The following is a 13,289-nucleotide window of genomic DNA, read 5'->3' as shown; positions in this document are numbered from 1 at the left end:
CTTCCTCCCAAATACCAGTTGCAGACACACCACAATTTGTTGTACATGGGGGGAAAGTTCACATCTCCTTCTCACCCATTCAGGTTCATGACTTACCTTTCCCACACCATGGGGCTTTGTGAAGTCTGACTGGCCCTGACTACACTACACAATTAAGTGACACTTTGAAATCTTTGCTGCAAGCTGAATCCCTTCTCAGCGTGATGGGAATATAGGCAGCTTTGGAGCTGGTTTAATTGGCAAACACCCCAAAGGATGGTTGCCTACATATTAACATCTGTTGCTATTTATGTGTGTGCATAGTGATGCACATGTAGACTTTTCCTCTATTTTTCAATATTCCTGCAACTCAAGCACTTGCCTTACGTAAGATTTGCCTCATTGGCAGATGTCTGCTGAAATTTATTAGGAACAGCATGTTTTTTTAAAATTTAACTGAGATATTTGTAATTTTCAAATTTAATAGAAACTATCTGGAAAATTATTATCTAACCATTAAACTAAATTCTTTTTCTTGGACATTTAATGTATGGAGAAAAGCTACAATGGAAAAATCAGATTATGGATCCAGAGAAAAGGTAAGTCTCCTTCCTCATTTATAATAAGATTGTTCTGACCTCTAATTTTTCATCCCTTCCAATTCACTGAAGGGCTACACTTTGCTTGATTCAAAAACTGACATGAATGAGGTCCCTAGTACAGAAAAAGAGCCTGATGAGGATGGGTTTAGAGTCTAGCTGATCATGGGAACTCAGTTCACTTCTGCAAAGTGCTGTTTTATGGCTTTTCCCTACTAGTGTGAAAAAAGAGATTAGCTTTGCAAAGTGACAGATAAAGCTGTTTCTGAACAGACTTTTCTCTCTTCTGAGAATCTGTAAAAACAGATTCTACAATACAAATGTAGATCAGGCTTTATGATCATTTAATTGTTCTCCCTTTCTCCCACTCAGCCTTCACACCTCTTTTCTTCTTTGCCTGCTTTGCCTTCCTTTTCTCCTTCTTCACCCAACTCCAGCTTCCTCCTTGTCACTCTTATGGCAGAGGTTGTGCATACTGCTGCCAGGTCTGACCTCACAGCTACCCAGACTTCCTTTTTAAATCCTTGTTTCATGATTAACAAAGCAGAAAACCATTTGCCATTAAACTCTATCTGCTTTTCTTCCCTTTCTGCTCTTCCCCACCAGCAGCCAAGCCCCCACTGTGCCACCTTTAAAGGAGAGTTCACCCCCTACAGCCAGCCTTGGATCACTCACCCCATTTTAAACACTTTTAGCCCATACTATCAATACACCTCAGTATTCCACTCATTTGGGGTGGATTAGAGTGAAACAACACTGAATGATTGGTTTATTGGATTTTTTTGTAGTTATACATATGTAGGGTTTATTGTAGAACAATTTGGTTGCACAGGAAACAGGCGTGTAGCCATTTTGGTTGCTGTTATCTACAGTAATATGACAATATAAAAGCATAAAAATATCACTTAAGAAAATGTGTAAGAAAGAAAAGTAAAAAAATAGAAAAATCTCACCACACATAGGCCTTGTGAAGAGGCACAGCTGTTGCAATTTTGACATTTATTGGTCAAAGTGATGGTCACAGTCTTAGTCAAAGCAGGAGTTACAGACTGGACCAATCAGATGGTGAAAAAGACTGTCTTGGGTTTATATTCACCCAGGCTCAGCTGGGAATGTCCAGATACCTCCCCTGGGGTGGGGAGTTTCAACTGGATGATGTAATGTTGTGGATTGGAAGTCTTTGACACCTTCTAAGAAGACACAGCTGCCTCTTGCATCAGTGCAGTTGAGTCCATTACGGCCCATGGTGGCCCATCAGCAGAGATGAACACCTCCAGGCTACTTCTGAGTGTTCTGGTACTTCCCCAGCAGGGGAGTTAACACATCTGAGTTCACTGGAGTAAGGACAAGGAGACAATTCTCGCCCCACAAGGTTTGCCTCTTTTGTTATTTTGTTCAACACCAGCTGTAGTCTGAGGTGGGCTGTGCTCACCCTCTGCGCCTTTGCACATTGGCAGCTTCCCCCCTGAATGTTTGAACCATCAGCATTCCAGTCTCTCTTCCAGTATTGTTTGTGGATTCATTCTCCTCCCTAGATCTGGGATGATTGGACAGCAGTATGTCCTTTATCTTATCTAAAGTTCCTGTCACAGTCCAAATTCCAGTTATTAGACATATTTGGGGAGGGATGGGATTCGGTGCTCACAGATGTTCAGCTCTGTCTTTGCTGTTTGCTATGGTGGGCAAAAGTCCTTCAATGATTTTAGCAATGTTTAACAATTTCTGTCTCTCACACACGGCTTACTGCAATTCACAAGTCTTTGCAAATAGTTATAAGGCACTAAGTAAGAGCCACAGACCAACACTCACTTTGGAGATCCATGTAGTCTCATCCATTTGTCATCCAGCCCCCTCCAACCGTTTTCCCAGATGAAGACTAGAACAGAATTGATACTTTATGAAGCCCTAGAACAGAAATCAGGCTTTATGAAGCTGACCTAAATATAGACCAGTAAGCTGGTGAAATCTGCAACAGAGTAAGAAAAATGAATGAACTCAGTGAGCAGCTCCATCCAAACCCCAGCCTAAAGAGCCTCAAGAAACCACATTAAGATGGCAATTTGAATGAGATTTATGGCCTTCAGCTCCATACCTGGGGCACTGAGGGCTGGTGAAGGCTAATCAGCCCACTCAAATCACTGCAAGTACCTCTGAGCTTCCTCTGTGTGGTCTGGAAAAAAAAAGAACAGTGGGGGGAGCATGTGAGAGTGATTGGCTTATCAAAGGAAGAGAATCCCAAGCAGGGGAAGGATCAAAGGAAAATGCACATCATCATTTATGCTGGTCCTTCATTCTTGATAGCAGAGAAGTATCTAGTGGGACTATAACCCCTCTGGGACAAGGACTGTGGCCTAGATCTGCAAATACGGAGATATACTGAATTCCCACTGACATTTCTTTGACCATTAGGGCCTAAATATCTTTGCTATAAATCCAAGCACCTAAAAAATGTTTCCTATATTTAATCTCATAACTATGCCTTGTATATAATTTATGCATATACATGTGTGTGCACCTTTGCAATTTTACCTCTGCTGATGTAAAGATGTGCCTCAGCCTGGAAAGCCCAAAGGAAACATTCCCTGGCACAGGTTCTCAATTTTCCATATTGTTAAATTGTCACGATAGTGCTGGCAAGCACTGTCTCTGATAATCCCCAGACATGGCTCAGGCTTGCACGTGGAGCTGACACCGTTGTCAACACACAGACTGGATGTGGTCAGGCTACACCATCTGAAGTTTGCCTGGAAGACATGGGCCACCCCGCAGCAGCTGGGCTCAGCATCAGGGAACAAGTACAGATGTGTGCCTTTATCCTCATCCAGCCACAGGCATTAAGCAACTGCCAGGGCCACAAAAATCTGTGGCAGGAGAGGAAACATTATGTCCAGGGCTGTTGCTACAGGGGTTTCTTCCCATCATGGAGCCAGAGCAACCTGTGTGGTGCCACAGTATCTCCAGTCCTCAGTTCACCCAGAGATTCAGCAGGGGACTTGGACTGTTTAATAGTAAAGCTTTGCTACCATTCCAAAGTACATTAGAAGCTGAAGCAGCCCTAATCAAGCACAAATGAAAAGAAAGATACTCCACCGCCTTATTTATAACCTCGTTATTAGGAGGAGTCAAAATGCTTTGCAAATGCACTGTCTCCTCTCCTGGTGACAACACAACACACGGCGAGGAGCCCCTTGCCCTGAGCAGGCGCTCAGGATGATGCTCCTCTGGCTTCAGCAACATTGGTCTGCTTGCTCTGCATGTTCGAGTTATGAGTCCTAAGTGACACAAGGCATAAAGGAAATAGATGAAGAATTCAAACCCACTTGCTCACTTAGCTAAGCTCTAGCCTAGACCAGTTCTTTCAGCAATAGCTGTGACTTCACCCTCTCAGTGGAGTACAGCACAGGCAAGGGCAGGGGTGAGGAGGTGTTATAAATAGAGGTGAAGCGACCAGGTCTCAACTCCAGATCTGATGCTTGAACCACTGAATAGGACTTCTCATGGTTTACACAGAGAAACCAGGCTGAGCTGTTCTGTTCAAACAGTTTGGGTTCAGGGTGCCTTTGGGCAGCTGAAGTGCAAGGTACTGTGAGAACAGACTGTATCAGTTTGATGGGAACTGTCTCTTCACAACCCCCTATGGCTCCCATGGAAATGACCTGTCTGACCTTTGTATCACCGCTTCGCTCCAACTTTCATCTTCTATTTTCTTATTTGCCCTCAGGGGGATTTCACTCCCCCATTCTCCTTCCACCACATGCTGGCTTGGAGGAATAAGAGCCCCGAATTAACACTGAGCCTCTGTTCTTGCCCATCTTTTCTCTCTAGTCCGTTGTAGTTGTGCTATAATATAAAGACTTCACCTTGTATAGCTTCCTGCCAAGCTGATACTCCCACTCTGCTAGACAGTTTGTAAAACCATGTAAAAGCTCCCTTGCTCCTAAAAGCTCATAGCAATTAACTGTCTGCTTAGTATTTATATATGATCCTATAGAAAATGGCAGAATTAGCAACAATTTGTGCCTCTTGCCCTGACTTCAGTGCTCCCACCCATGGAACATGATGACTTCTCTCCCATTCAAGTGTCGTTCAGACACTGTTTGTCTTTAGTGGTGCAGGCAGAATAAAGGTGCACACTGTCATGGCATTCCCATGCCACTGAGACTCTCACTCCCCACGCTGGTGGGGCAGGATTGCGTCTGCAGCTCTAACCTAAACACACACCAGTAACAGCCTCCTCAGGAAATACTTCCTCACTACCACCAGACTCTGTCACTAAATATAACTCCACTGTTATCTGTGAAGTGTAGAGGAGGCAGAGTGAAGATCTATCAACAGGAGTATTTTAACTCCATGCAAAAATATCTTTCAAAAAATAAATTTTGAGGCTGGGGGTGGTAGCAGTTTGTTTATATAACATGTTATTTTTTGATTAGCAGCTGATTAATAATAATCAAACCTGACTGTAGAAGCAATAATTTTATGGGTGAACTGCTTTCAAGCTTGGTAAAAAATTGGGTTCAGGTTTTGTATTTAGGGCTATCCCACATGTTTTACCAAAGGAAAAGTGGGGAGAATCAACAAGGCTCAGTGCTCAGCTGGAAAGTGAAGAAAATGGGGCCAGTAGACAGGCACAAACTGGTACAGTCTTGGTCCTCTTGCAGTTGCACACACAGAGCAACCTCCTGGGGACAGTGTCTCCACAGCCACCTCAGGAAAGAAGGAGCAGGATGGAGATTCATGGATACAGCTTCATTCTTGTCAGTACCTCTGCTTGTAATAAAGGCAAAAGACTAGTAAACTGCTTGGCAAAACCTTCCCATTCATTCTGTGGCACAAACTGAGCTACTGAGCAAACTGCTGCACACTCTGTGAATGGCTTTGCATTGGGAAGTCAAGTTTGTTCATTCAGATCAGATGGCTGGTTTGAGGCTTTTCTTTAAATGAGTGCTGGAGTTAAAACAAGCCCATTGCAATAAATAACACCTGATGAAGCAATAAAGCCAGCCTGATTTTAATTTCCTGATAAAACTCTGTCCGTTTTCTCTCCCTCCACTCCAAAGAATTTGCAGGATCTGTCTCTCTATGGCTAATTTTAATTTTCCGGTAATGTGGTTGCCTTATAAAAAGTGAAATGCTGCTGAAAAATATGTGTATAGGATTTTATGTGTGTGTCAGACTAGGAGGAAAAAGCACTGCAGCTTTCTCTTGTATTTATGAGATGATGTGTGTTTACCCACCTCTACACACCATTCTCCATATTTAATGGACTGAGTGCTTACAACTCCCATCAAATTAGAGAGAGTTATTGGTGTCCTTCACACCTCAAATATGTAATCATATTAAAGGAAACTCATTCCAGTATGCAGAAACTTTATGGCAGCACAGGACACCCATCATCTCCTTTTCCAGGAGAAATTTTCCAGTGGCACATTTCCATTTTCCAAAGCACAGAGAAGGTTAACATGCAGGGAGTTAGACTCTGTGCTCAGGTACAGGCAGCAGCCTGTGGTACAGCTCAGACCACAAAAATTCCTTTTCTGAGTTTAATCTTTTTGCTTAAAAGGATGTTTTCTAGGTTAGGTACCAAGTAGGCAGCATCTTGGAACCTCCCCTGAAATATTTGCCCTGATTTCTCTGAAGTCATGGCTGTTAGCTGAAGTCCCTCTTCTGTACCAGGAAAACAAGTAGACCTGCACTAAAAAGCAGACCCAAATCTGACCCATCATCTTTGCTGTCTCCCTTGGTACTGCTGAATCTGAAAAGTGCCTCCGATTTCTGAGATATTTATCTAGGAGAAATGAATGGACAAAACCTCACTATAACTTAGTTTGCAAGTATATCAAAATATTGCCAAAACATTTCCAAAGAGGCACCTTGCAAAATTCATGCTTTTTTACCTTTTCCTATGTGATTCCCTGAGAGAGACAAGGGACAGAAGCAATAAAGGAAAATCTTGAATACCATCCCCTGTGATCTTGTTGCCTTCGATTTCAGATCATAACTCAAGTTTGATCTGTAGCAGTGCCAGATGACTGAGCACTTCATACAGCAACTTTTCCATGAAACCTGGATGAAACAGCCTTGAAATGAGAAGGTCTCAGTTCTCAGTCCATGTGTTGCACAAATGCCAGAGCCAGCCTAAGCACCAGCCTGCACCAGTCAGTGTCTGCTGCCCTGCCTGTGTGGCACCAGCTCCTGTCACTGCTGGGGACAATGTCCTGGCTCTGCTGATGGCTCACATGTGGCACTCTGTGGCAGAGGAGCCACCACTTTCCTTGTGCTTATCCCACACTGACACCAGGAGTGATCCTAGAAACACCAGCTGACTCGGACAGCTTTTCTGACTAACCTGCCCACTTAGACAGCCATGAGTTCTAAAATTCATTTGGGCTGATGGAAGCTGAACTGAGCCAAGAGCATGAGCTGGCAGCCAAAAGGGCCAACCGTGTCCTTACCATGAGCTGCTTTGGGCTGTGCCTACAGAGTCATTTAGCCAGAGAGAAAATCCTACGTACAGCCATACTGCAAGTTTTTGCACTAAAACACGTTGATTTTGGCAATATTTTAATATGAAAATCTTCAGCTCTCATCAGGTTTAGATGTGTAGGTTTAGACAGACAGTTGCCAAGCTTGTTGTGTAAGTGTTTAGCTTTTCAGCTCCCAAGGCACTGTGAAATATATAGTACACGTTAGTGCTGTTTTCTACCAAGTAGGTACAGACTGTGCTGTGCCACTCCTGCACACTGTCCCAACAGAAGCTGTGGCGGGGCAAGGCTCCCTGCCTGTCTGGGCTGGGAGCTGCTGTGCAGGCACTACTGTGGTGCTTGAGCAGACACCCTGTGCCTCGTGTGGAGCCCACTCTGGGCTTTGTCTTGCCCGTGCCAAACTGGGACTGAAGCAGAGGGATATATTTAATTCATATGATGTTGGTGACCATGGTGTTCAACCCACAGGAAGAACAGAAGAGGAGGTGAGGTGCCACATGCTAAAATTTGCAGACAAGACCCCTGGAGGGAGGAAGCAGAGATGTTTCAACATCTCTAAGGAAACTAGGGGAAGCACCATGGGGCTGAAACGCTGCTGAAGCTCCCAAAGAACATGATGACCCCAGGTATTGTACATTGTAGGAAGGTTATCTCAGATCAGTAAAACAACCATTTAATTTAGGGTCTAGATCAGCAGATCTGACTCTGTAATTCAGCAAAGGCTTGTGAAAAAGGAAGGCTTGGGCATTTTCCCAACAAGATTACAGATCTATACACTGTATTCTTACATATTCCTGAGCCACTTGAGTGTTATGCAATATTGTGCTGGTTTTGGCTGATATAGTGTTAATTTTCTTCATAGTAGCTGTATGGGGCTGTGTTTTGGATTTGTGCTGGAAACAGTGTGGTAATACAGGAATGTTTTGTTTCTCCTGAGCAGTGCTGACACAGGGTCAAGGCCTTTTCTGCTCCTCACCCCACCAGCGAGGAGGCCAAGGGTACACAAGGAGCTGGAAGGGGACACACCAAGGACAGCTGACCCCAACTGACCCAAGGGACATCCCACACCATATGACATCGTGCTCAGCTCATAAAGCTGATGAAGAAAGAAGAAGGTGGGGGGATGTTTGGAGAGATGGCATTTGTCTTCTCAAGTCACAGTTACGCGTGATGGAGCCCTGCTTTGCAGGGGATGGCTGAACACCTGACTGCCCATAGGATGTGGCGAATGAATTCCTTGGTTTGCTTTGCTTGAGCATGCGGATTTTGCTTTACCTGTTAAACTGTCCTTACCTGAACCCACAAGTTTTCTCATTTTTATTGCTCTTGGTCTCTCCCTCACCTCACTGGGAGAGTGAGTGAGCAGCTGTGTGGGGCTGAGTTGCTGGCTGGGGTTAAACCACAACAAGTGTGTTCATCAATCAACCTGCCTGACAGAGGTGTACACCCTGTGCCTCATGTGGAGCCCACTCTGGGCTTTGGCTTGCCAAAGGGAAGTGGTCACAGCACCAAGCCTGTCTGGGTTCAAGAAGCGTTGGGACAATGCTTGGAGGCACATGGTGTGATTCTTGGGGTGTCCTGTGCAGGGCCTGGAGTTGGACTCGATGATCCTGGTGAGTCCCTTCCAACTCAGCACGTTCTATGATTCTGTGATTATGAATGATTAGATACATTCAAGGCTGGGTCACATATAGGTCTTCAAGTGTGCCCAGGCATCAACAGTGCCAAAGGGGACTTGTTTGTTGCAGGCTCCTGCAGATCAGACTCTGAGCCAGCATTAAATAAATGCTTTGACTGCGACACATGCGTTTTGCTGGTAAAATATGCAGCAGATAACAAGATCAGGCAACTAGCAAGCAAGCAAGAGAATGTCTTACTTTGCAAAGTGATCTGGACTACTTGGTAAAATGGACAGAATTTAAAAGAATGCATTTGAATATGGGAAACTGCATTAAAGAACCGGTTTCTTTACACTGGATAAAGAAAGCACATTTCTAAGCATGCCATAGTGAGATCGATAGTTCTTTGACAGCAAAGCATTAAAATGTGCTGACATCTGTTGGGTGTCAGAGAACAAAAGTTACAGCTGTTAGAAATACTCCTCAGCATGTTGTAAACTTTCGTTTGAAGGCTGAGATCTGCAGAGGCAACACACGCCACTGAAGAGTCCTCCTCAAGATTCCCGAGAGAGCCGGAAGGAGCAGAGTGCAGCCGCCTGTCTGAGCTCTCACCATCATAACTGCCCCAACATTACAAGGAAATACATGGCTTTGGACATAGACCACACCAAGAGATTTGTGGGGAGTTTTTGACAGACAGGATTAATTAATGTAGAGAATCAAGAGAATAAGAGATGTCAGAAGAGCAAAAGTGTACATGCCAGTCAGAAAAAATACTCTGACTATTCAGATCATGGTATCAATATTTTGATTTGCAAAGGTCTCAAAGGAATGACATTAAACTGACAAGAAAGGCCTTAAACCAGCAACATTTTTAACCTAATCATGATTTGATCTATTTACTCTTCCTAATGGAAAATAAGTTTCCCAAGACTGATAATGTAGCCCACATCAGCAAGTGACATTATCAATGACATGCAATGAAATCATCATGAATATTTATCTTGTAGGTAAATGATTGGGAAAAAAGTAAACTATTCCAGGTAGTATTTTAAAATGTATGTTTCAAGGAAGCATATGCCCTTTCTGAATAACTTATTGGCAGTGGACTTCACAACTTTCTGTCTTTGCTAACTACTGAATCCCCCATCCATGAATCCATGGTGAGAATGGAGGGCAAGCCTTTAGTATACAATTTTCTTTCATCTCAGTTTACCAAATCCATATTGGCCTCCATATGTGGCACCAGGCCCAGGAGCCCATGCCCTGTCTGGAGCTGAATGGCAGAAAGGGGCCACCAGTGCTAAGGTCAGCTGTTCTGGCTGTGTCCCCTCCCAACTCTTTGTGCACCCCCAGCCGCCTCACTGGTGGGGTGAGGAGCAGAAAAGGCCTTGACTCTGTGTCAGCAGTGCTCAGGAATAATGGAAACATCAGTGCTTCATCAACTGTTTCCAGCACAAATCCAAAACACAGCCTGATACAGCTGCTGTGGAGAAAATTAACTCCATCCCAGCCAAAATCAGCACAACAGGAGACTCACTTCACTGAGTGTTCTATCTCTCTTTCTTAGCTGGTTAGCATGGACTGTCTTTATGTTAAATGGAAGGAAACAGGCACCTTTGTCCAAACAACATATTCTAAATATGTTTCGTTCTAAGTATTTCTAAATGTAGTTTAATTCTAAAACTATAGAATGACATGAAGAAAATTCTGAGACTGTCAGTTTTCCCCCATGGACTGTAAAGTGGGTCTAGAAAACTTGCTCAGATACAGACATGCAGTAATCACAATATACACAAAATTACAGGTGGCACATCAGCACAACACACAGCAGCCAGCTCTGAAGCCAACATCAGCCATGGCAGCTCTGGTGCTCTGCACAGAGGAACAACATGCCTATCATCTCCACTGAGTTCCTCATTAAAAATGTGTATTCCTTATTAATACCTTGCCATTAGCAAAGAAATTTATTCCATCACAATTTTACTCAAAATTTTCTATATAGTGCAAGGAAACAGTGTAGTAATTGTTTATTGGTTCCTTTAGCCATTATTTTCATTATTTAAATCCAAAAAGAAAATTTGTTTATGTAAGACTGTCAAATTTTGCTGCTGTGGTGAATTGATGAAAAAAATGAAACCTGAAGTTGAAATTCAGTGTTCCTCTTCACTTAGCATAAGAAATACTTCCTGTTCAGAGTTCAGAACACATTTCTGCAGATATTAGTGTTTAAAATAGGCTCGCTGGGCAAGAATTTTTAAATTCTGTTTTACAGTTGAATAAACAAAAGTATAGAGAGACAGAAAGAAGATTATTGATTTACTGCAAATATCAGACATATCTTTCCCCTCTCAGTAGAGGCAGACACTGCATGTATTTCATTTTTGAGAGATCACTAGCAGACCTGTGGTAAATTAGCATTTATATGCAAGTGTCCTTTGCGGAATCTGGTTACTTTACTGTTCTGAAACAAGAAGTAACAGGTCAGCTGTGGAAGATCACTCTTCCCTGAAACTGTTCTGAAAACTGGTGTTTTCACTGCTGACTTGAAACAAATCCCATACAACTGCACAGTAGCAAAGATACAACAAGAAATCCTGGGGTTTTTTTCTAACAACCTGACTTTGTATCTTCTCTATCACTCACCTACAACCCACATCAAAACACACTGCAGTCAGTGAGAGGGTTTCCAGTGATGTGTTGAATCTACCTTTTGGGATCCTATGGAACTGTTTATAGGGAGCAGAAAGTAGAGGATAGAGCTATACATGTGAGTGAGGTGTAGGCAGTAAAACATGGGGACAGTTTCTGTATGAGTACAGTATTTATAGAACTAAGTTGCAAAGTGATTTCTATGCCCTAAGAAGAGGCTGAATCATATTAAGCAAATTCAGCTTTGCCAACAAGCACATAAGTAGGTGTGTGCATTTCTGTGGTACTGATTAATGGCTGGGTGAATGCCACAGGACATCTAACAACTCTGAAATACTTTTGTTGCTTAAAGCTTTCTGCTGATGGCAGCTTTTTCCCTTGCTCTCTGCTAGGGTGAGCTGTTCCCCACCCCAAGGCCTCTGGCACCACAGTCTGCAAAGAAACAGCATCTGCCAACTCACACCTCCTCTTCAACAGACAATGTCAGACACCTTACCTTGAGCCACATAAAAGCATTTGAGAAAACATGAATTCAGGCCAGAGGCATCTGACTACAGCAGTATTCTCAGGATACTATGAAAATAAACTCATTGAGACTCTTAAAAGTGCCCTACACAGGCTTTGTATTCCTACTGAGTTCAAAGAAATCAGAGTTAGCTCAATACAGGCCAAAGTTCTGCTCCAGAAAAGCTCGTTTCAACTTGGTAAAATTCAATTATTTTTCCAATCTCTACTGGACAGGTTTTGCTCATCCTCTTCCAGATTTAGGAGGCATTACTTGTAGATCATTCAGTAAATCTGAGTCTCAGAGTTAAGGAACATGCTACCACCATAAAACACAGCAAAGAGAATGGATAACCATGATATGACTCATCTGAGACAGAACAGTTACAAATCAAAAGAAATATCCAATTCTAAAATCACTGTTGCCTCAGAGATTCTGAAAACAGACCAGCTATCTCTGTCCTTTTCACACTCAGACATTTGCTGCCTTTCAAACATTCAAGTCCATTCTTTTTCTTAACAACATTGGTTGATTTGATGTTGCAGGTAGTGGGTTTGTAAAAAGCATTTTCTTTGTACCCCTTCCTCATGTGCACCTGTTATGGTAAAAGAATAAACAGTGTAATCATCTATTGTTTTCTACTCTTCTTTTTTTCAAGAATATCTTGGCTGCTGCACAAAGCTGACAAGATATGTTTTTGTTCTACTATTTGCTGTTGGACACTATTTGCTGGTTTACTATTTGCTGGTTTTATTTATTTCCAGTCAATCTGGGATCATTTCTTCATTTATGGAGATATTAATTTTTGGCATAAAACTGAGCATTTAATTTGTGATATTTGCTAAACTCTTCATGGTGCTCTTGTAAGACTAACACACGTTTAGCAGCTGAAGTCAATACAGGAAGGCTGAAATCCTGATTTGTATGGGGAAGGCAGAGGGGGATTTCGGTAAAAGCATCTACAAACTAAGTTTCTCAAGCAGGCTGTTCCTCAAGGACAGCTCCTAGGTGCTTATGCTCATATTGTCTTTCACATGACCCCAAAGGAGAAGTTACATATTGTTAAAAAATTCTTGAACTCCAACTGCAGACTTATTTCTAATAACAGGCTGTAGGTTTGCAGCACTGCACACCGGTGGCACGGACCCCCCCATCCAGCAGTAGCCTCCCAGGTTCTCCATGGGACTACACAAGTCCCCTGAGTTTCACTCATTGATCTCTGCCTGTAACTTCTTCACTGTATCATGTTCTGTGGAAAAGCCTTGGGTCCTGACTCACAGATTCCTACTGATGAGCTATGGATTTTTTAAAATATTCACAAACCAAAAATAATGCAGATGAATCAGAGAGTTAACTGTCACCCTCACAATTCACCGCTTCAGTCTGACACTGTAATCAGCATTTATTTACTGTAATTACTTTCTGCAGCTCTTTATTCATGAGTAACCAC

General features: G+C 42.8%; 1 long non-coding RNA gene across 2 annotated transcripts in view; it reads right to left on the bottom strand.

Moving 5' to 3' along the window:
• LOC108449598 overlaps positions 1 to 13,289 on the bottom strand; it is a 32,502-nt gene that overhangs the window by 15,433 nt on the left and 3,780 nt on the right. Inside the window, exons 2-3 of one of the 2 annotated variants that reach the window (XR_001865825.1) lie at positions 2,671 to 2,748; positions 1,670 to 2,544 (exon numbers count right to left, since the gene is read on the bottom strand). The exons of the other annotated variant lie outside the window; for it this stretch is intronic. This is a non-coding gene — a long non-coding RNA (uncharacterized LOC108449598). Of the gene's footprint in view, positions 1 to 1,669; positions 2,545 to 2,670; positions 2,749 to 13,289 lie in introns of those variants that run through there. 2 annotated transcript variants of the gene reach the window in all.

Source organism: Corvus brachyrhynchos, unplaced genomic scaffold (assembly GCF_000691975.1).
Source record: "Corvus brachyrhynchos isolate BGI_N302 unplaced genomic scaffold, ASM69197v1 scaffold28, whole genome shotgun sequence".
Classification (NCBI taxonomy): domain Eukaryota; kingdom Metazoa; phylum Chordata; class Aves; order Passeriformes; family Corvidae; genus Corvus; species Corvus brachyrhynchos.
This window is presented reverse-complemented; position numbering and strand designations above follow the sequence as displayed.